This window comes from Corvus moneduloides, chromosome 3 (genome assembly GCF_009650955.1).
Source record: "Corvus moneduloides isolate bCorMon1 chromosome 3, bCorMon1.pri, whole genome shotgun sequence".
Taxonomy (NCBI): domain Eukaryota; kingdom Metazoa; phylum Chordata; class Aves; order Passeriformes; family Corvidae; genus Corvus; species Corvus moneduloides.
The window spans coordinates 32934562-32955850 of record NC_045478.1 but is presented as its reverse complement, the minus strand read 5'-3'; the positions used below and the strand labels follow the sequence as shown (position 1 = coordinate 32955850).

Genomic DNA, 21289 nt, shown 5'->3' with positions numbered 1-21289 from the left:
GTTCACCTTGCAATTACAAACAGAACAAAACATATTCCTTTTTTTAAAATTTTTTTTAAGCACCAACTTTTATACATATGTAGTTGAGGTCTAATTTGTTGGTCAAAATATTTCTAGAGTGGAAGAAAAATTCCAGTTCTAAAAATATCTAGTATACTATCTAATGTTATCAGGAAAACACACATTTTGTAGTTCGTCAGTGGGATACAGCACCATGAGTAAGAAGCAGCTCTGACACTGATGGAAAAAGATAAAATAACCAAAACTTGTTCCTTAAGCATAGTAATATACCTAGAATGACATATCTCTATTCTCATTTGTAGGTTAACAAGTGTATAGTTATTTTTCCTAGTTCTTATACAGTAGCCCCTGATGCCTTTTTTTTCAGTTAAGAAAAAAATGTACATGCTCAGATACAGCAAATAAACTTGAAGCCCAGACTGTTGTCATGGCTACTCTGAGACATCCTAGTATATAAAGTATCTTACAGGTGATTTTCATTTTTGTTTTAAAAATTATTCATTTGTTTACAAAGTTAAAATTCTTTACTACTGCACGCTTAGGCGCCAATACATCCATAATTTAGTGGCTACTGTTTTTCCAAGTAATTTAGTTTTAATGGCCTCCATGCAGTGGAAAATGTGGTATTATAAGGGTTTCCAGAGCAATTCCAAGCAAGAAACAGCAAAGTGTTTTGTCTTGATAAATTGGACAAACCAGCCATAGCATACCACCTTCCAAATATGTGGCTTCACAGATGAATTATACGTTCATTTTACTCGAATGCTTTAGCTAAAGGCTGGTTTATTTATTTATTCTGGACACATTTCCTTATGCTATTGCAGTTAAGCACTTGCCAGGAATTTTATTTTTAGACTGTGCACTTTGGTGGTAAAAACTGAGAAATAGCAATATTTCACACTGAAATCTTGATTTGTATTGTTTTAAAAAGATGTTTCTTTTCTGAAAACATCTACCCTTCAAATATATTTAAGAGTTTAAAGATCTGCAATTGAAGGCTGAAATGCCCAGGTCATATTTCACATGTGCCTGTGAAAGAACTAGAATTCACATGTGTAAACTGGAGTCTATAAAAGATTTTCATAAAATTCTCAGCAGCAGGCAAAACTGTTTATTTAAAATAATGTTTATGTACTCCAGCTCAGCAACTGATGCAAAGCAACACAAATTTTTACAAACACAGTTAACCTCAAATTTTACAAGCATGCTTATGTTCTGTCAATCCAAGTATGTTACTGAAAATGTGAGCTGACTTCAAGCATTGCCTTTCTTTGGGAGGCTTTGTTCAACATGTTCTTGGCTAATTTTAACACAGGATCTTAATTCTGGCATGATTAAAATTCATGGTGTGCATGTCTTAATAGGGGATCAAATGTTTTAGGGAACTATTCACGTATAAAACTAGCCAGAAAGGTAGGCAATGATGTTACCACCTGTTATACAGGAGTTTGATTTCTGTGTGAGCAGCAGCAACAACTGAGAGAAACCTTAACAGGTGCCTTTGGAGGAGGTAAGCTCTCTGAGTGTATCTCTGGGTACCAGTCTAACCCAGCTGCTTTCTCTTGACAATGTGCAAGTTCACATATCCACAATGGGTCTGTTTAAATGTGCGTTTAGAAAGTACCATTCTGAAGATCAAGGGAAGGAAAAAAAGGAAACGAAAAGAAGGACTGAGGTGAAAGGTAAGGGAAAATGAGATTCAAGTCAGCAGGCAGATGGAAAGGAGGTAATTCAAATTAATTATTATCCATTAACTACCTGATATGCTGCAAACACAGTCGCAGTGACCCAAATTGCTCCCAACTCTGCAGTCTTATACTCACTGTCTTGGCAAGGATAAACGGCAAAATGAGGAAAAGGATCAAAGCAGGGACATATTAAAGAAAATAAGCAGGCTTCCATCTCCCTCAGCAACATAAGGATGAGGCCAAGTGCAATTCACCACACCTATATTTATTTTCTCCATGCAAGCAAGCAAGTTTGCAGGGAGAAAACCTGCATCCCCTTATCTAGAAGCAAATGAATTTCCTCACACCACCTGTGTAACCAAGCAGACACAGAGAATCACCTTAGGTAAAATTTAATATTCTTAGTAATGAAATTTAACATGTGCATTTGCCAGAACTCCATAAGCTTTCATGACATGAACTAGTGGATTCTCTTTAGCACTTACTGATACCTGCCTCTGGATTGGTCACCAAACCTGTATTTCCCCACAGTGCTGCAGATCCCTCTCCCAGCAAAAAAGGCAGCAAGGTGCCTTCTGCCAGCACTGAAATGTTTAATCCTCAGCCTCTGGTCAAGTTGTGTCAGGCCAGAAGTCACCTTCTGATTACTACTACCCTGCCATGGTGGCAAAGAGAAGTCAATCAACTGAAGCAGGGTCAGTCAGAGTGGACAGAAACAGTCATGCAGGCCTGGGAGAATCCAGCTTTTGCTAGGGGGAAAAACCCTTACTCAGTCTGATTCCTGTAAATGCAGAGCAAAGCAACTTTATCTTAATGAGGGCACAGTCTAATTTAGGTGGGAACAACGCACACACAATGTATGCTCATTGTTTTTAAATTATTTAAGTCAGTCAATGATTGAATTTATTTTGTTAATAGTTTCTAGAGGGCCAGCATCATGCGTCACACCTACCCAGGCAGGGGCTCAAAATCCAGTTAAATAAATCAGCCTGGACCCTGAGACAGACTTGATATTTGAAGGAAATGCAACACCTCCTTCACCCTAAGAAACATGAAGGAAAAAGATGTCATGGCACAGGAAGTGCAGGAAAGGGAAAGGGAAAGAAATCAAGCCAACCTCATAACATCACTGCACTATTAATTAATTAAGAAACCAAGCCAAAGTAGACATGTGCAAATGCCTTTGGCATCACCTGTACCCTACCCAGACATGAAGATCTGTGGACAGATCACAGATCCCTTTATCACTGGTTATCTCATGATGGACCAAAAGAAAATTACCGTTATTAATTAGTTTTAATGGGAGAGCTCCAGGTGTGAACAACATTTCACAGCTATGTCCTAGCTGAGAAGCAAATACACAAAGGCAATCTGTGTATAAGCTCTATGCTATGAAAGAGCAGGAGGATCTTCGCAAAAGGGGTGAGGGAAGAGACACCTTGTTTGCACATCCCTTTTGGTTCCTTTCCCAAAGGCCAGACCCATCTACAACTGCAAACCTTTGCTCTAAAGCAACTCTGACAGCTTCTTTCCCAGTTTCTTACCTTATTTCTGGTAACTAAATGTAAACAAAATCATTTGCATTTCCTCTTTCTTTTTTTTTTTTTTTTGGTTTGGTTGTTTTTCTTTAAGTATGACAGAATGTTTTAAATCATGTTTTTCTAAATAATTCAGGTGAAAGGAAACACATGGCTAAAAAAAATCTCAGCTAGTATGGCCCACAACTAAAAATATGACTGAAAACTCATTATTGAGACATGGATGAGGAACATCAGGCAAATCTGAGATCAGGGAATGACAGTGGCCCAAGCTATAATTAGAAAAGAGAAAGAGCATTCACTGTCCTTAAGTTTATGCTGTCTTACAACCAAGCCATATGTAAAAAACCACACATATGAACTAATCATTTCTGAACATAGAAACAGACAGTGAAATATTCAGGACTGTTCACACATTATCACAATTCACAGGCATCTCCAGTCCTGAAAACATTTGTCTCCCCCTACTCCATATATCTTTTCTAAAATGAGAGAATGGAAATAAACAACTCTAGAAGAAAGTGCATAAAATATAATGCGAGCATCTTTCTCATAGGTTTGCCACATGATATTTATGAGAAGCCTTTCCCTCCAAAAAATAAAATCTCAGCCCACTCAGCTTCTCCCAAATTTTTGCCGTTCACCACACAGAAAGCCCAAGCTTTCAATCCACTCCTCTGAAGCTTTCAATTCATTACCCACCTCTCAGCAGGATTTCCCAAGTGCCACTCCAATTGTAGGTGATCTCTGAGAGCATGACATCAAAGATTTATGCTTCCTTTGGCTATAGCATTTATTTCACTTTCAATATAACTTCACATTTAAGAACTCCAGACTGTGTACTGAATTATCAAATATTAATCTTCTTTCTAAAAATAATTCCTATAAAATCCCAGAAATTTGAAGCAAGGCAAATATATTTATCAATAAAGATCACAAAGACAAGGAAAACACAGTTCTTCAAGCAAACTTGAGTAAGCTGAAAAACTCAAAGCTACAGACTGCAAACGATTAAAGCTCAGTCCTGCAAAGTCAGATTCACAGAAGCATCCTTACTCTCCCCCTTTCCTCTAATTTGAAAAAACTTATAATGTGAACTGAGAACTACAAGGTTTGAGTCATTAACATTAAAAAATCTTTTCTAAGGATGTATTTAATACAGATGGCACAACGAAAAAAAACAATATGAAGCTTAATTACTAAATTGAAACAACTTAGCACAAACTTTCATTCATGCCTTTTTTTGCTACTCCATCAAATGTCTTCCAACTCTGATAATTACACTATACTTTAGATAAAATTTCAGTCCCTGTTCTTAGGTGCAATTTTTTAAACCAGGTGTGGATTCATATTGAAGTAAAAACTTTTTCATGTGATTGAAGGATGTGATGCCCAACATTTGCTTTGCAAATAAAAATGTTAAACAACATCCTGAATTCTCACTGGTCCTCCCATGCTCCAGATGCAATCAATTAAAACATAAGAATACAGGTGGTTAAATCTCTCTCCAAGTTGCAGGTAGTAATGTGCTGACTTCAACTCATCAATCCAAAATGAAAATGCTAGACAAGTGCCACATATCCTTGTCTTCAGTATCAAGTTTGATTTTTTTTCTTTTTTTGAAATGTCATCCTCAAAATGCCTGAGGTCTCTACACATTTTCTGGCTACCTACCCCTCATTGCCTGTCATTTAGGGAGATGTAGTACAGAGAAACTGTGCTGTGAGTCCTGTTTCTACAGCCCTTGGAAGTTTTGCTTACAAACAAAGGCAAGTGCTGATTCTGCAGCTGTATAGCTGACTGAGAACCTAAATTTGTCAGCATTTCATTCTGGTTTACTTCTAAATAACAAAAAAGGGAAAACAGGAGTAGAGGAATGCAGAGTTTCATTAGGTCCTAATTCGACGTACATGCAACAAGTGCAGAAGAACAACTTCACAAAAAGACCAAAAGAACCCAAATACACACTCCAGCCATTATTTCAGTTGTTTCAGGAGCTCTCCTGTGGGTGTCCATGAAGAACAGCTAGTTTGACAGAGGGAGCCATTGCATAGGACGGACCTGGCACCCTTCATTATGTGGGACATGAACTACAAGTTATCTGTCTTACTGAAGCATGAGGGGATAGCTTGCTATTGACACCAAGACTGCATTAATGCTGTGATGACTCAGGGACTGCTGCTTACAGGGGCTATTCTGAGGCTGCCTTCAAGTGCATTCAAGCAATGCAAAAACATGTATCCAGAGATCACATATCAGGACTACAAAATCCCCCTGGTTAGAAGGAAGAGATCTGTCTGTAGGACTGTTTCAACCAAACTTCAAACATGTCAGCAAGCAGAAACAAAGCAAGAAAATTCTGTTTAGAAGAAGTGAAAAGACAGATCTTTTAAAATATTATCCCTACATATTACTTCCATAGTTGTAAACGTCATATTTTATTCCTCCTTTAGAAGCTGTAAAATACTCTACTAAACAAATGTTCTAAGATTTCATAACATGTAATACCTTCTTTTTCTAATAACTCAGGAAAAAAGTCATTGTACACTTTGTTTCAGCAGAAGCAGAAGGTAAGGCATAGGAGAATCAGAACTATAACAGAAAAAACGCTATTAAAAATATCTGGGTTTTAGATAAAAAAGTCTATTACCTGAACAAATGAATCTTGCACAAAACACAGAAGAAACCTGAATTAAAATTTGCTTTAGCATGCAAAATTATAAGGTATATTTTTGTAAGTTCAGAGATATTTCTGTCCTTCTGAATTTTTCCCTCAATTTCTGAAATTATCTGCTAAACTAGGATACTCCTATGACCATCTGTGGTGAGAATCCATTCTACTTTCTCTTCTTGTCTGGTCACCAGTCTCATAAGAAGACACCTTCAGCATGGCAAGCTGGTAAAACAAACTAGGAATTTACATCCTTGCTTTGTTTTCCTAACCATCCAAAAGTTCTCACCACTAAAAAAGAGTTAATATTTCCTAAACGATAGCTTGTAGAACAGAGAACACACTTTTGTGTGGGTTTAGATACAATTAAAGAAAGCTTTCACAAAGGCTGCACTATGACAAATGCTACAAATCCACCCTGAAAATACAGAAAGAGCAGCTGACGCATGTGCCTGCACACCCCCACCCACAAACACAGAGCAAGACTTAAGTGATGACATAAACACGAAAAACAAAAGAAAATTAGACTGTCTGGATTCCTAGACTAGAGATTTATCCCAATTTTATTTCCATGCTGTACAACATACCAGACAGGAAATCTCCCCCACTAAGCAGCAAGGTAAATTGACAGAGCAGAATACAGAGACATGATACAGTTACTTAACAGTTTATCACCACAACATGCAGGTAATAGTCTTAATTTTATTAATTCATGTTGGTAGATTATAAAGTATATACAGCTTTTGAGCAGAGATTACCTCTAAAGCTCTCAATAAGCTCTCAATTTGAAAATGCCTAGCTTCATCCATACTCAAAACCATAATCTACTGATGTTTAAAATTCCTAATTATCAGATAGCAGTGGTACTTTCATACCCCTCACAGATTATCATGACACAACTCTTGGTTCAGCCTTTAATGGCAAAATCTTTCCAATATGGCTTGTTAAGGTAGAGAAGCATACACTTTAATGGTACAGCTCTAATCCAAGGGGAAAGAAGAGAAACTGCAAAGTGATTATGCTGAACACCGAACTTTTAAGGCTGACAACAAACATGTTAAAAAGGCACAGTAACAATGCAAAGGGAAAGCCCCACACAGCAGTACAGACTTCAAATATGCATCCACCACTCACCCCTACAACATTTGGAAGATTATCTATCTATCAAAGACAGAAAGTCTTTGCTGTGACTTGCACCTACTTAAATTCATTTGCTCTGGCTTACAATGATCCAGAACCAAGATGACTAGAAAGCCATTTTCCTATAGGAAAAGGCACTGGTGGCATTGGTGGTATTGGCTACTAGTGGACAGGTAATCTAGATTACCTAGAAGTGATTTAAAAAGCACATAATTTTCTTTAAAAAAAAGGATACCTGATAAAATCCTTGTTTTCAAAGGAATGCAGGGTTTGCTTCACACTCTACAAGAATTTCTTAAAAATGCAGGGAACATTCTACATCAATGGTTTAGAGAATCCTGACAAAATTTGAATTCATATTTTCTAATTGTTTAACATAATCTTTCATCACTGAAAGAATATCTTAATCTGGCTATGATAATTTCTTTGTGTAAACACAATCAAGCTGGGAAAAGTATAAAGATGAGGAAAACAATATTTTCTCACCATTACTTTGCTGGTATAGAAAAAAAAGGGCAAATAAAAATATCTATATCTATCTTTGGGTACATTTAGCCCCCTGTGTTTTATTACTGAAAGCTGTTTTCTAAAGCAAGATATTTTTCTAACCTTACAATCTGCATTCAGTATGACAAGTATTTATGTGATAGCTAACACTAAATTTTTAATTAATGTCAGTTTTTAAATTCTACTGTAATTTGAATGTGTTTTTTCATAGTCTTTAGCACCCCAGCACCCAAAAACCTTTCGGCATGGGGCAAATGACATGATTAAGACTTACATAATTCAGCCCTACTGTTTCTTCCCAGGACATGAAGTGTGTGTGCACTGTCATTTGTTTACTTTTATTATGTACAGCCTTTGTATGGAATGACATGTTTTTCCATAAGGTGAAAGCCAATGACTTGTACTCATCTTAGATGATGCAAACACATCAATTTGCTGGATGCTCCTCATAACTACATTGCAAATACTGGAAATTTCTGTTTTTATTTAGCATGGCCTCAACTCCTTTTTCCCGGTAAGATTTGTATGGTGGGATCTGCTAGGAAAAAAGGGAAAAAAATAACCTTGTCTCAGATAGGAGAACTAAACTTGAGTTGAAAGCCAGCCGTTGGGTGTCACCTTGACAACTTGCTGACGAGGTATAGTGAGTGAGTGGGCTACGCAAGACCTAAAGGTTGAAGCCAGGAGTTTCAAGGGGCAGGAAGATGAAGCTTAGGACAGGCATACCTGGCACAGCTGGGCCAATGTGGCCAATGACTACTGTCTGCCTGGATGACACCTGCAGCTCCAAATATTTTTCTACATCCTAGCACTTCATATTTAATCAATGACAGCTTTCTTATATTGAAAAGTAATTGTTTCAGTAATATTGAAGGAACACAAAACACAAGAAGGTCTGTTTTTAAATCCTTTGCCAATCTGTGCCATTTGATGATTCAGAATAGAGTATCAAGTTGAAATTTAGCAGATACTAGACAAATTAGCAGGAGGTACTTCAAAGCCTGTGTTTTATCTTTTGTGATAGGGTTCACCACGTCTGAATGAATGTGCTGCCAGAGGTACAGGACTGGCAGATGCAGTCACAGTACCACTAAAATCCAACTTACATCAACAGTCACTGCTTCCAGTTGTTGATAAACACCACTACACTTAGCAAGCTGCAGAGAAGGGCTCATCCAACCCACAGCAAACGAGCTGAGGGGCTACAGTCAGCCGCCATAGTCTTTGACAGTAACCGTCGCTTGCTTTCTTGGCGAGGGACCGGCTGACCTTTATGCTGTTCTCCAGCAACACATTCTGCACACTTTGTCTGCTCATCATCAAGGCAGTAGTTATGCTGACGTCTTTCCAAGGAGTATAAAGGGGCTGTGAATCGTGTTGCAACTCATAGTAGGTACCCATTTTAATGCAAGGCTTTAAGCCCACTTTGTGCAAGGAGGAGCCCTCTGATCCAGACCTCCGACTGGGGCTCACATCAGCTTTTCTTCAGCAAGGGCTCCTCCACAGTGCTTGGAAAACTTGCTGCCAGTCATCGAAATGATGATAAATGTGGGGAATTCTCTGACTCCAGGATGACTACCTCCATGCCTACCTATGTTAAATGACCACCTCTAATTTTTTCTGTAGTATTTAGATATTCCTGCAGCAGATGCCTGGGATTCAATGGACACCCATAAAACCCATACAGCAGGTATCTTCTCAGCTATGTAAAGCTTATAAAGTCAGCATCACTGCGACATATGGCACAAAATGACATGCAAAAAACCCAAACGCTGCCTACTGATGCTAAGGTACCCTGGAAATAGGGTGGGTAGAAAAAGATGACAGTCATTAGGATGAGAAAGAGATGTCCCTGGTGAATACAAGAAAGAAAAAATAAAACCAAAACAGGGAGGCAGAACCAGCAGTAATTGAAGGAGAAGTTAAGGGATTGAGACATGCCTACAGAAAAAACGTGTTGAGTATTAAAAAACAAGGTTGCAAATATGAGTGAGTGTTGAAAAAATGGGCATAGTCACTGTGGTCCATGTTGAGAAAACATAAAATTCAACAGTGCCTTCTGGGCATGAAAGAGCTACAATGGGTTTGGTACAAGACTTAAACCAAATGCTTCAAAAGCGAAAATATGCCTAGAATATACAAAGATTTACACGATGAAACATTGTAGACCATACTCAAAAAGGTCTGAAATGTTACGGAGGTGAATCGACTTTACTGTCTTCAGTAAAATCAGCCACTTAGGAAAAGTAACAGGAAGAGATCCCACCAGCAAGCAAGGAAGATGAGGTGCATTATGCTGCACCAGCCAGAACAAATCAGGACTTCTTGTTGATAAAGTAGTGAAATAAAACCAAGCCAAAGCACACCACACAATATTCTGCCTCCATACAGCTATTTGCTAGTTGTCAATTCACAAGTTTTTTTGAAGCTAACACGTCTACCAATAGCACACATGTGCTCTCTCAGATACCCACTGTTCTTATACTTGATCTTCAACTGCTGTAATTGGAACAAACATCATGTTTTTAATCAAACTGACCTTCTTTTCCTTACCATTTTTCCATATTAGGCATGCTTGGAGCTTTGAGCCAAATCTGCAATCTCAGTTCAAACCTTTACACGGTTTTAACCATTACCTAATAGAGACTCACAGTCCCCCTCAACTCCTAGGGTTCTGTTGATTATTCCGAAACAAATTCTTTGATCAAGTTTGCCAAAGGAAAAGAATAGCCAAGAAAAATAAAACTGAAATTCTTCATATATTCAACGTGAGCATATCTTGATTATTGAAAAATACACAGTGTCACAAAGCACCATTTTTTCTCTGACATCGCCTAACATTACATTTTGTTGATATACATATATATATAAAATACTACCTGGCTTTTTTTGAACCGATCTTTTTACATCGGAGCCCCATGCCCCAAAGATACGTAAATTATATCCAAGCACTATGCAACGATATGTGCATTTTCTTCTATTTACAATTTTAAAATCAAAATCTCCATAATCCACACTGATAAACTAGATTATCTAAACAGTGGTTCTGGTATACACTTTTCAGATATTAAAAACATAAGGGTTGCAAATATTTCAGCATACACAATTTAGTTAAAAAATTGAGTTCAGACATACACACTCCTAACGATTGATCTACCTTGAGATCCTTGAGTGCAAATGTATTCTTCTACGTCATTACTCTTGTACATTAAAATCTGGACATCACTTCTTCTCCAGAGTTCCACAGCAATTATCCTTTTAAAAATGAGTAATAATTGAAAGATTTTCACCTTAAGGAAGTTCATTTTTGGTCCTCACACTAGAGCTTGGATTCAGGTCCCTCAACACTCCACCCTGTTGAGAGACCCATGAACCTCAGCTCTACAGAAATGGGAATGACTTCTTTCATCTTTTACAGTGTACAAACTGTCATCTCTGGTCCTTGACTACTTCAGAGGTGTCTCACTGCTGTAGAGGTTCCAAGGGAACTAACAGAGAACACCACCAAATCCCTTCCTCAATAATCTGCATGTTGGTGCGACAAGCTTGCAAAAACCTACAAGAAAGGTCCTCCACACAGCATGCCTCAGTTATGCACAGAAATTCATACACTAATTATCCCTTTGCCTTTCATTGTCAGCATGCATTACAATTAAAAGAACTTGTTTCAAATTTGTCACCACTTCCGTCTCTACAACACAATCAGACTGGAGCATTTCTGTCCACATTGCCAACATAAGCAAACTGAACTTGCAAATAAAACTTATTCTAGCAAAATTAGGAATAAGATCATACTTTGGCATGTTAAAACAGTAATTCTCATCTCTGTCTGGTTTTTCAGCTCCCTTAAATCCCAGTTCTTTATTCCAGGAAGAAAAAATTCTCCATGAATTCTAAGAAACAATTGACAGCTGCTCCACAGTTCTTCGTACTTGTTTTCATCTTAAATTGTTTTAGAAGTCCACATTATTAAAAAAAAAAAAAAAACCTGAAAATTTCTAGAGATAGAAGCATATAAATAGTTAACTGCAATATAAATTATATTGGCATATGTTTACAGGATTTAAAATATTTTAAAGCAAATCAGCAAAATTCCAGGGTTTTTTTTACTTTACAGATGTAGATAGAAATGAGTTACATTCATTTACAATATATCTTTTAATGATTTATCACATTTCATCCAGATAATCATTTTTATACCTTGCCTCTTGTGCTTCATATCTTTAGGAAGAACCATTATTAGTCATATTTTTGCTGGCACCAAAACAGCTCTTACTCTCTAACTTGTGGAAAAGTGGCCTCATTCCCATTTCTAATTTCAGAGTGGAACTGATTATGACTGGGTTATGAACCCATATCCTACAGAGAGCCAATAAAAACATAAATAGGAAAAAAGTTTTTATAAAGAACTTTATAATAATATTTTTAATAGGATTCTGTTGGCATCTGAAATTTTGCTAGAATGTTTACAACTCTACAAATCTTAGAAACCTAAAAGGGACACAGGCTTTAACTTCTTGCACATTTACTGCTGATAAAAGATACATCCTTTACTTAAGTCTTCCAGAAACTGTTCTTTTCCTTCAAAGATCATCAGTATCTAGGAAAAAAAATCTTGATTAAATAATAAATGCCCTGTCAATTTATTTTCTTTGGTATGTTTAAAATGCTATGAACTAGCTTGTTAAAATGATAATTTTCTGTTATAAAATTGACAAGAATATGTAGAATAAAAAGGAATTCTAGGCATTTGTTCTTGGCTGTTTGTTTTTCTTCTTTATTTTAGACATGCAATGACAGCCTTTCTTTAGTAGGGGAAAAAATCCCCCAAATATAAAAACCAACCAAAACCAGTTCAAGCATCCTCTTTCCAAGAGTCTCCTTTCCATCCAAGCCTTGCAGTGACTTCTTCTTGAAAAAACGGCATTTCAGCTTTCACATACCTTTATTTTTTAACATATCTGCCTAGAGCTTTTAGCCATCCTGCCAAATAGTGACAAATGAAATGTTGTTCATGTTGGTGTTTTGGGTGTTTTTTTGATGGATACACAGCCAGAAACAGGTATGTTCTAATTCATTTGACGCAGACAAATTGGCAACACAGTCATGGGTGACATTCAAAAAGGAACCCTGAAAGGGGCAGTGCCTTAGTCTGTCATCGATTTCCACAGCACTTACCACATGTAGATGTAATGGCATTCAAAGGCACAGGGTGGAATGTAGCAAAACCATTGCTGCTTTTTGAATTTCAGGTATATGAATTATGCCAACCAAGTCTTGCATTTAAATTACCTCCCAAGTTTAGAATTGAATTAATTTATACATATACACGGTCTTTGCTCACATACACGTAATCTCTCCATTCCTGCTAATCAACTAGTCTGTGAACCTAACCTTGAGCATGTTGTTTCTAAGGCATTTGGTCATTCTGGATTATTGATGTGTGCCTCTTGTTTCATGCCAGTAATTTTAATCCCATTTATTACTTTTATATGTATTTCTGTAAAGCTCTCATTCCTTAACAAAGAGTTTAGTTTTGAATCCATTGGAGTTAAATTTGGGGGAGAAAGAAAAAAACGCAAGAGAGAAAGTATTTCTCAGTTACACCTACAAATCAGCAGTAGAAAATAAAGAGACTTTAAAATCATCATTCTCATGAAAGCCACGAAATTAAAAACAAAGCCACTTTGGTTGGAACCTCTTTTGTCACCAATATGTGATTTTTCTTTGCCTCCAACATTCGGATGAGACTATATTAATTAATATGTACAGCCTTGAAGAAAATTTTACTGAGAGATATGACTACATGTTATTCTCCCGAAGCAGGATACTGCATTTTCTGTGTAGTGCAGAGAGCAAAGTCACTCTAAAACACCTGATATTAAAACAAACTGATTTAAAACTGAAATAACTTACTCCAAACCAAACTTATTTAGCAGAGTTCAAACACTACCAACTAAACTGTTTTTCTACAGAACAGTTACCCAAGGGAAAGTCTCTATTTATGACTAAAAAAGCCTAATTTTTCAAGGCAATTAAATAAGATACTCTTCTTTTGCTGGAAAGACAAAGGTGCAGAAAAGAAGAACATGCAAGTGTTCTTTTATTATACGAAACAGTGAATATATTTAGTGAGTTTTTCTCCACACAATCTCAAGGTTTTTTTTAATCTAATTTAATGTACTTCCCACAACACGGTTGCATTAGGTCCCTAAGGAGTAAAAGCATTTCTGGATGTTTCTGAAGGTGCAAAGCCCCTTTTCCATACGGCTCCTCCACCTACCCCATACACCTGGCCTTATCCAAATGGTGCCCTATACTCTGCTTTCTTGGCAGCCCCAAGTTTATTCCATCCTTGCAGCCCAGTGGGCACCCAGTTCATTTAGAGAGTTTTCTTTGGATAACAGTTCCAAATGCTGGCCACTACTTAGAAAGAGCTATCACTGCTTAACACCAACATCCCTCCAGGCTAGTAAAAGAAAGAGGTTGTGATTTTCATCTTCATATAATCACCTTTTTAGTCCCTAAGGATTAAATAACAAGTGGGGGGGTATTTAACATTTACCTTAGTGGGAGAACTCTCATTCAAAGGAAATGCTGCTCTTGCTCGTGGCTGAAAGACCCTGGGTGAAACCTACATATCAAAACAACTTTAATATGTTGTGGTTTGCATTTTGTTTAGGTTAACCTTTGAGAGAGAGGACTCCTTTTTTCCTTGTAAAGCACAATGGATGTTTATGGCACAAGAAGATCAGTCTTATTACTGCCATTCATTTAAATCAGATATCCCTGGCCCAACTCTTAGTGTATTCTAAAAAAATATGCCACATAGTCTTGAACTGTTTGCTTCTGGGAATATGGTTAGTTTCGTCCTCTTCAGTAACAGATGAGATAGCAGTCGGATGGAGTCGGATTCTTCTGGAAACAGGACTTCTGCAGGTGGTTTATGTGCCCACTCATCCACTCCAGGTTCCCCTCAAAGAAATTTGGCTGTTCAACTCAGTAGCTGATTCTGATCTGACTTGAGAGAGAGGAAAATTGACTAAAAATTTTGCTTTCTTGCATATTTAATGAAAATAAATGACCTGGCAGAGGCAAGAAATTATGTGCAAATTTTGTGCCGAAGAAAGGTGCCACATGAGACACAGCTCTTGTTGCATATCAGAAATCCATGGAAGAGGAACCTGCAATATGTCACAGCAGAAGAAAAAGCATCAGAATGAGCTCTGGTCATCTTAAGGCACCAAAACAGAAAATAAACATAATGCCATGTTTTACTTGTTTTGTTGCTTAAGGGGCTACCTGTTCATTAAAATCACATTGAGAGGAAGCTGAGGAGCAGCAGAGGTCACTTTGTCTGTTCAGCCTGGAGGAGACTGAGGGAGACCTCATGGCAGCTACGACTTCCTTGTGTGGGGAAGCAGAGGGACAGGTACTGATCTCTTCTCTGTGCTGACCAGTGCCAGGACCCAAAGGAATGGCATGAAGTTGTGTCAGGGGAGGTTTAGACTGGATATTAGAAAAACTGTCTTCATCCAGAGGGTGTTTGGGCACTGTAACAGGATCCCCAGGGAAGTAGTCACAGGACCAGCCTAACAGAGCTCAGTAAGCATTTGGACAACGCACTCATGCACATGGTGTGACTCTTGGGGGTGGTCCTGTACAGGGCCAGGAGTTGGACTTTGATGATCCTTGTGGCTCCCTTCCACCTCAGTTTGTTCTGTGGTTGTGCAATTCTCTGCTCACCCAGCATAGTTTGCATTTTTTAATTGCTAACTTCACATGCAAAGAACAAGACTTGGAGAAGAGAGCAACCAATATTGTCTTGGAATCAGTCAATGAACATGAAGTAAGGTTACGGCTGCCAAATAAATTTGCAAAATGTGAGGCAATAACTCCTTTTCACTTAACATAGAGGTCACAGCAGAAATACCTGTTTGCCAAAGAGCAGGTTCCCCACTATGCCTGTGTCCAGCCAAGCCCAGCAAGTGGGTTTGCTCTGCATTTGCCTAGCACTTCCAGGAACTTTAGTGGCCTTAACAATCCTCTTCCACAGAATTTCAATATATTATTTGTGCCTTACTTGTTACAAAAATCAACCTGTGCAGTCCGCATGCTAGCCCAGAACCATAAATGAGGATATCCAGCACTAGCTTCTAACCTCATCTCTAAAAAATTTGAGACCTCGAGCTGTTAGCTGTCATTGCTCCCCAATTCCCCAACATATGTTGAGAGTTTGGATCATCAGGAAGTTTCAGGAGGAAAAAGGGAAGAGTCATATTGCAGGGTATCAGCTACCTGGTTTTTTCTTTAGTCTGAAGCCTGCGGTAGCAGGTCATCGCGGAGATCCCAGAACCTCCACAGCAAGCATTCCTACCAGACCAAATACAGAAACTATGGAAATGGCCTGGGACAATTGGTTTCCAGAATGATGCATATTTTTATTTCAAACAAAACATTTAGATGTTTATTTAAACTAAAATATGTTCACAACCTGGAGTGGACATAAAAATTCCCACAGGTTTTTTTTTAAATTCCATATATTTTTCAATTCTTAATTTAATCAGGAGAACTATTAAGTGGAGAATCTTTTCTAAATTACACAATTTTGAAAAAGTCCATGGGAATGTAGTAGGATCTCCAAAGCTCCAGCTACCAAATTCATGGATGTTTCTGCTTAGTGGCCTTCCCTTCAGCTTGCCTCCAGAGAGGGCCACTAAGGAAATACAGAAGGCAAATGTCAAACTGAAAGCACAGGGACCTGAGGAGGCAGACAGACAGCAGGACAGATTGGTGGGCAGGAGTGTGGTACAGTCATCACCCATCTGTGTTCCTTGCAACTAGAACCGCAGGATGATCAACAGGTTCCTGTTGCACTTCCTTGTGGTTTCCCTCTAGAAACAACTATCAACTGAGATCAGTAAGGTTAGGAATAGCAGAAACTGCCAAACACACACCCTATTTTCCCAGAACTCAATGCTGAACGACACTTGATTGGTATTTCATAGCACAACATTAAAAAAGCTCCAGTTTTTAGGTTATTTTCCTGATCTAAGAAATCCTCAATACTGTTACAGCAGCACCTGCCAGGAAAACATAGGCACACTTAAGGGCATATTTTTTCTATGAATAATTTTTTTTGTATCAAGAAAATAGCTTCAAAAACTCCTTCATGCTTAAAACTGTGACTGCTTTAAATGAATCATAAAAGTTAGTGGTTGTTGTACTGGCTTCTCAAGCTGTTATTTTATGCCTCAAGCCAAATTTAAAAGAAGAAACACCAGCGTGTAACATCAACTTGTCTTCAGTTACTGGCTTGCTTCATCCTCAACCAGGAGTTGTGAAATGTTAAACAATCTGAAGAATATTTCTAACTTGCAGAAACTTTGCTTTGAATTATCTTCTGATTAGCAGCATAATAGCAAGGTTTCTTTATCTTAAAAGTATTTCAGGCACAGATAAAAATAAAAAGGTTAAAACACTACATATTACTACTAAATACAAAAGTACTACACACATTATTTATGAGTCCAAACATTTTGTACATTTATATAAAGTCCACAAATGCTGCTTTTGATACCTGAACTGCTCACTTTGATTAGAGGTCTTTAAAAAAAACATATCAATGTAGAAAAATCTTAAGTAAAGATGAATACATATGAAGGGAGTCACTCACCTTTCTTTAATGTGTGCTGGGGGATAAAATAAACTTCTAAAATATTACTAACATATACAAGACTTCAGGTAAAAGGAAGCAAAAATATAAGGTTTTCCCAAAGAGGTGGTAGATGTCCCATCCCTGGAAACATTCAAGACCAGGTTCTCTGAGCAACCTGAGCTAGTTGAAGATGTTCCTGCTCATTGCAGGGGCATTGGACAAGATGATCTTTAAAGGCCCCTTCCAATCCAAACTATTCTAAGACGCTGTGATTCTATATGAAGGACAAACACGTCCTTTTAGTTGGATTCTTCTGAAATGCCTGCATCTCTAGTGGGACAAAAGGAGAAGCCTGGAACAGCTAGCACGATGACACTGTGGCTGGTTCATTAAAGGTTTTTAAGTGTTAATCATTCCACAGTACAGAGCCATGTTTGCAGTCCTGATGGATAAGACCTGGGCCCTTGATAACTGCAAAGACCAAAGTGAGTCTCTTCAGTGCATGCCCTGTGCAAGCCCAGTTACGTGCTGCAGCCAGCAGGCTGCGGTTATTAGCTCTGCAACAGGGCACTGCTGCATGGTCCTTGGCTCTTTACAGCAGAAGCCCTGGAAGACACTAAGATTTGAACTGAAAGTATTACTAAAGACACAGAGTCTGAGTAAGAAAGGGTGAAAAACATGTTTACACATACAACTTCTATGGTTTTAAGGCAGAGAACCCTTGCTCGCCAAGTTTCAGAAGCCAGCCCAGAAAGACTCACCAGCTTTTTCACAATGATTTGTCTTTTCTGGAGGGGTAGAAGCAAGTGATTAAAAGTTAAAGCTTGCCAAACTCTATTAACAGCTTCTAATACTTCTAACCAGTATTCACCAGGACTTACACCCTTTCTCTCCACCCTTCAGCTCTCCAACTCTACTTTGTACCTGTAATACTGAATTGTGCTTCTTAGAGCACCAAGCAGAGGGAAGAAGCTCATCTCAGAGCATCAGCCTCTCCTCTGTGAATTCTTCATGAAAAATGTAACAAGAAATCTCTAGTGGGAGTCTCACTCTTTTCCACATTTTGGTCATCTGCAGAGAAAAGGGGGGAAGGGGAAGAGAGAGAATGGCTGGGTGGGAATTTTTAGTAAATATTCCTCCTAAAAGAAACCATACCGATTCACAAGTATCCAAACTTTAATCAAGGGAAATGATTGATTTTATTTCTGCTTCACAGGAATGTTGAGAAGTCTGCAAAGAACTTTGATTTCAGGTGAGAAAGTCTATTTAGTGAAGTTAAGCTCAATATATTATAAAAAAGGCATGATGGGGCTAAACTGAAGCACAGTATTTATCTAAGACATATTTTTACATTTGATTTAGAAAACAGTGAACACCAACTCTTTGCTGCAATTTGGGATGCAATTTTTAAAATCCCACATTTTCACAAGACAAAGAATATTCTCTACCAGCTCTGACTGCCAATCGTCCCTTCCACACCATGGTCTGTGAAGTTTTGGGTATGCCTATACTGCTAAAGGCAAGGTGGCCAGGAAGAGGTCTTGGGGACCACTCTCCTGGACACTTCAGCTGTTTTGCTGTTTGTCTTCAGGGACACTTTGCTCCCACAACCCCTCATATTTGGGGAAAAGGACACCGGATGGATGAAGTGGCCACAGAACTGGTTCACATGCTACTTAACAGTAGGTCACAAAACATGTGATTTAAGTTTTGTGCTATAAAAAACCACCGTTTTGACGGGCTGCAACACAGTTTTTCTCATTCTTTTGGATAGTTTGGACAAAAACCCCAAGGAGTATGTCTAAGGACTATCTCTTGATGCCCAGAAGAGATCCACAGCCAAGTACAAGACAGGATAGATGCAGCCTGTCAGTTCTGGTGCAAGTTAGCCCTCAGTGATGTGGAAACAGGAAAGCCCACATCATTTCACCTCCAGATCAGGAGCTGCTACTTTAACAACATGTTTATACACAAATACATATATACTTATGTACAAAAGCTCTAGAGTCCACCTAAAGGTGGGTCTGCAATTTGTTGGAACTGATTCACTTGATGGTGCTTCTGTACGCATTTAGCATGAGGAATAACCCAGCATACACATTAAAAGACAGCTAAACGTGCTCACAGTGCACTGGAGCACCTATCCACTGCATGGCTGCTGGGTCAAAAAGAAAACATCACAGAAGGGAAGGGAAAGCTTAAAGCATGAAAGAAATGTCAAAGTTTTGAAAGCTACAGAGCAAGGGATAAATGTTCATTCACGCCAATATTAGTTTTTTAAAACTACGGTGCATGGGTTTTAGAATGATATTTTTATAAAAATTATCACCCGAATTTTTAAAAATAAACTAAACAATACCCCAGCAATTTCCCCAAATTTCAGCTTTGGCTTTATTTTTTTACTCTCTGTGTCTCCAATGTCACTTCATTTTTCTTCTATTGGAAATTCAAGATGTTGTCTATATTATTTACTGGAATTTTAAGGAATGCATTTCCTATTATTACCTACTTAATTGGACTATAAAATATATTTTAAATAAAATAAATTGAATAATCTAGTCAACTATTTAAAAAATGTTGCAATATGTATATATTAAATGGAATCTTTTTAATTTTAATAAAAGGTTTTACAGAAAAAAATCACATGTGAACGATTTTTAGTAAGGGAAATAAACAAGACTCAAAACACCTCTATTAAAAAAAAAATAAATAAATGAAGATGGACAAAAAGGAAAAAGCCTAACTAACCATAACTGTGAAAACACAGTGTACCAAACCTAGCAGTCACATCACTTCAGACTAGACTGACTACCCAGATTTGAAGTGACTACCAGAACACCAGCAGGCCAGCAGCCTACGAGCACCAAAAAGCAAGCCTGGTTTCACGCACAGCCACATTTACTGGTACCACTCAGAGGAAACCACGCCTGCACTCAGCCAAGGGTAGGTGATGTGGGACACCATCTCTCAAATGAAGCCAAGAAAACTGGGGCAGACCTCAAAAAACAAATCTAAAGAAGACTAAAACTAGATTCTGGGTTTCTTTAAAAAAATGCATAATAAATTGATTTTTTTCCCCTATGCCTTTAAATTCTACACACTCCTCTTAGGAGGCAGTATTTTCAATAAATGGATGAATGTGATTTTGTGCTCTGGGAATTGATAGATTTCTCGTATTTCAAGGAAACCAATACTACACACTGTGGCACTTAATTTCTCCCTAAATTACTACCCATGCAGATTTTTCTCTGTTATTTACATGCAAGCAATTAAGCACTTAATCATGATTGATGCAGTTAAAAATTCAATAGAATCTTAGTCTTCAAATGTACAGAAACCTTTTTTGGATACTCTTCCATTTTAGTAAGACAATTACAGCCAAACTGCTTTTCTCTCCTAGCGACACACTCAAACCCAATTTTTAGGAGCCAAAAATTAGCAGCAGTGAATAATTCCTGGAAGAAGCTCCTGTTTTCAATCAGCACCATGCACCCAACTGCAGTACCACTAATCAACACACTTTCTAGCAGGCTGGTCATGCAAACGAGACTACACAAGCTACAGAAACAAAACTCACTTTCAACAGCAATGTCCCAGGACAAGGCCACAGAAAATAGAAATTTGTGGAATTTAATGACCATGCTGTTTCTATATAACTGCTCCAAGGTTATGCAGGACACTGACATTTCCAGGAATGTTCATCTGGTATATTTCATAAGTATCAAAGTTATAATTACTAAAACAAAGAAAAACAATACAGAAAGAAAACGGGAAGAAAAAAAAAAAGCAGCAGAATCACATAATTATGAAGTTCATCAGAACAAATACAATCATAATTCAAACTTAAATGGCATTAATTTTTTTTCCAAACAATTTTTAAACCCTCCCTTATATTTCTGCATTTTGTGTGCCTGGAAAGTTATACAAAACATGTTGCTTCAGGGCTGCACCTAATTATATTGGGCATCCAGAAATAGGTGCATCTGACTCAGAATTTCTGCATGCCTTGCCAACCAATCAAACCATAAGAAATGCAAACTATGCTTAAATTAAGCAATAAAACACT

The 21289-nt window shown here is 37.9% G+C and overlaps 1 protein-coding gene across 2 annotated transcripts in view; it reads right to left on the bottom strand.

The window, feature by feature from the left end:
* The window catches only part of KCNQ5 (potassium voltage-gated channel subfamily Q member 5), a 282164-nt gene that overhangs the window by 245174 nt on the left and 15701 nt on the right, over positions 1–21289 (bottom strand). The gene's annotated exons all lie outside the window — the stretch shown is intronic.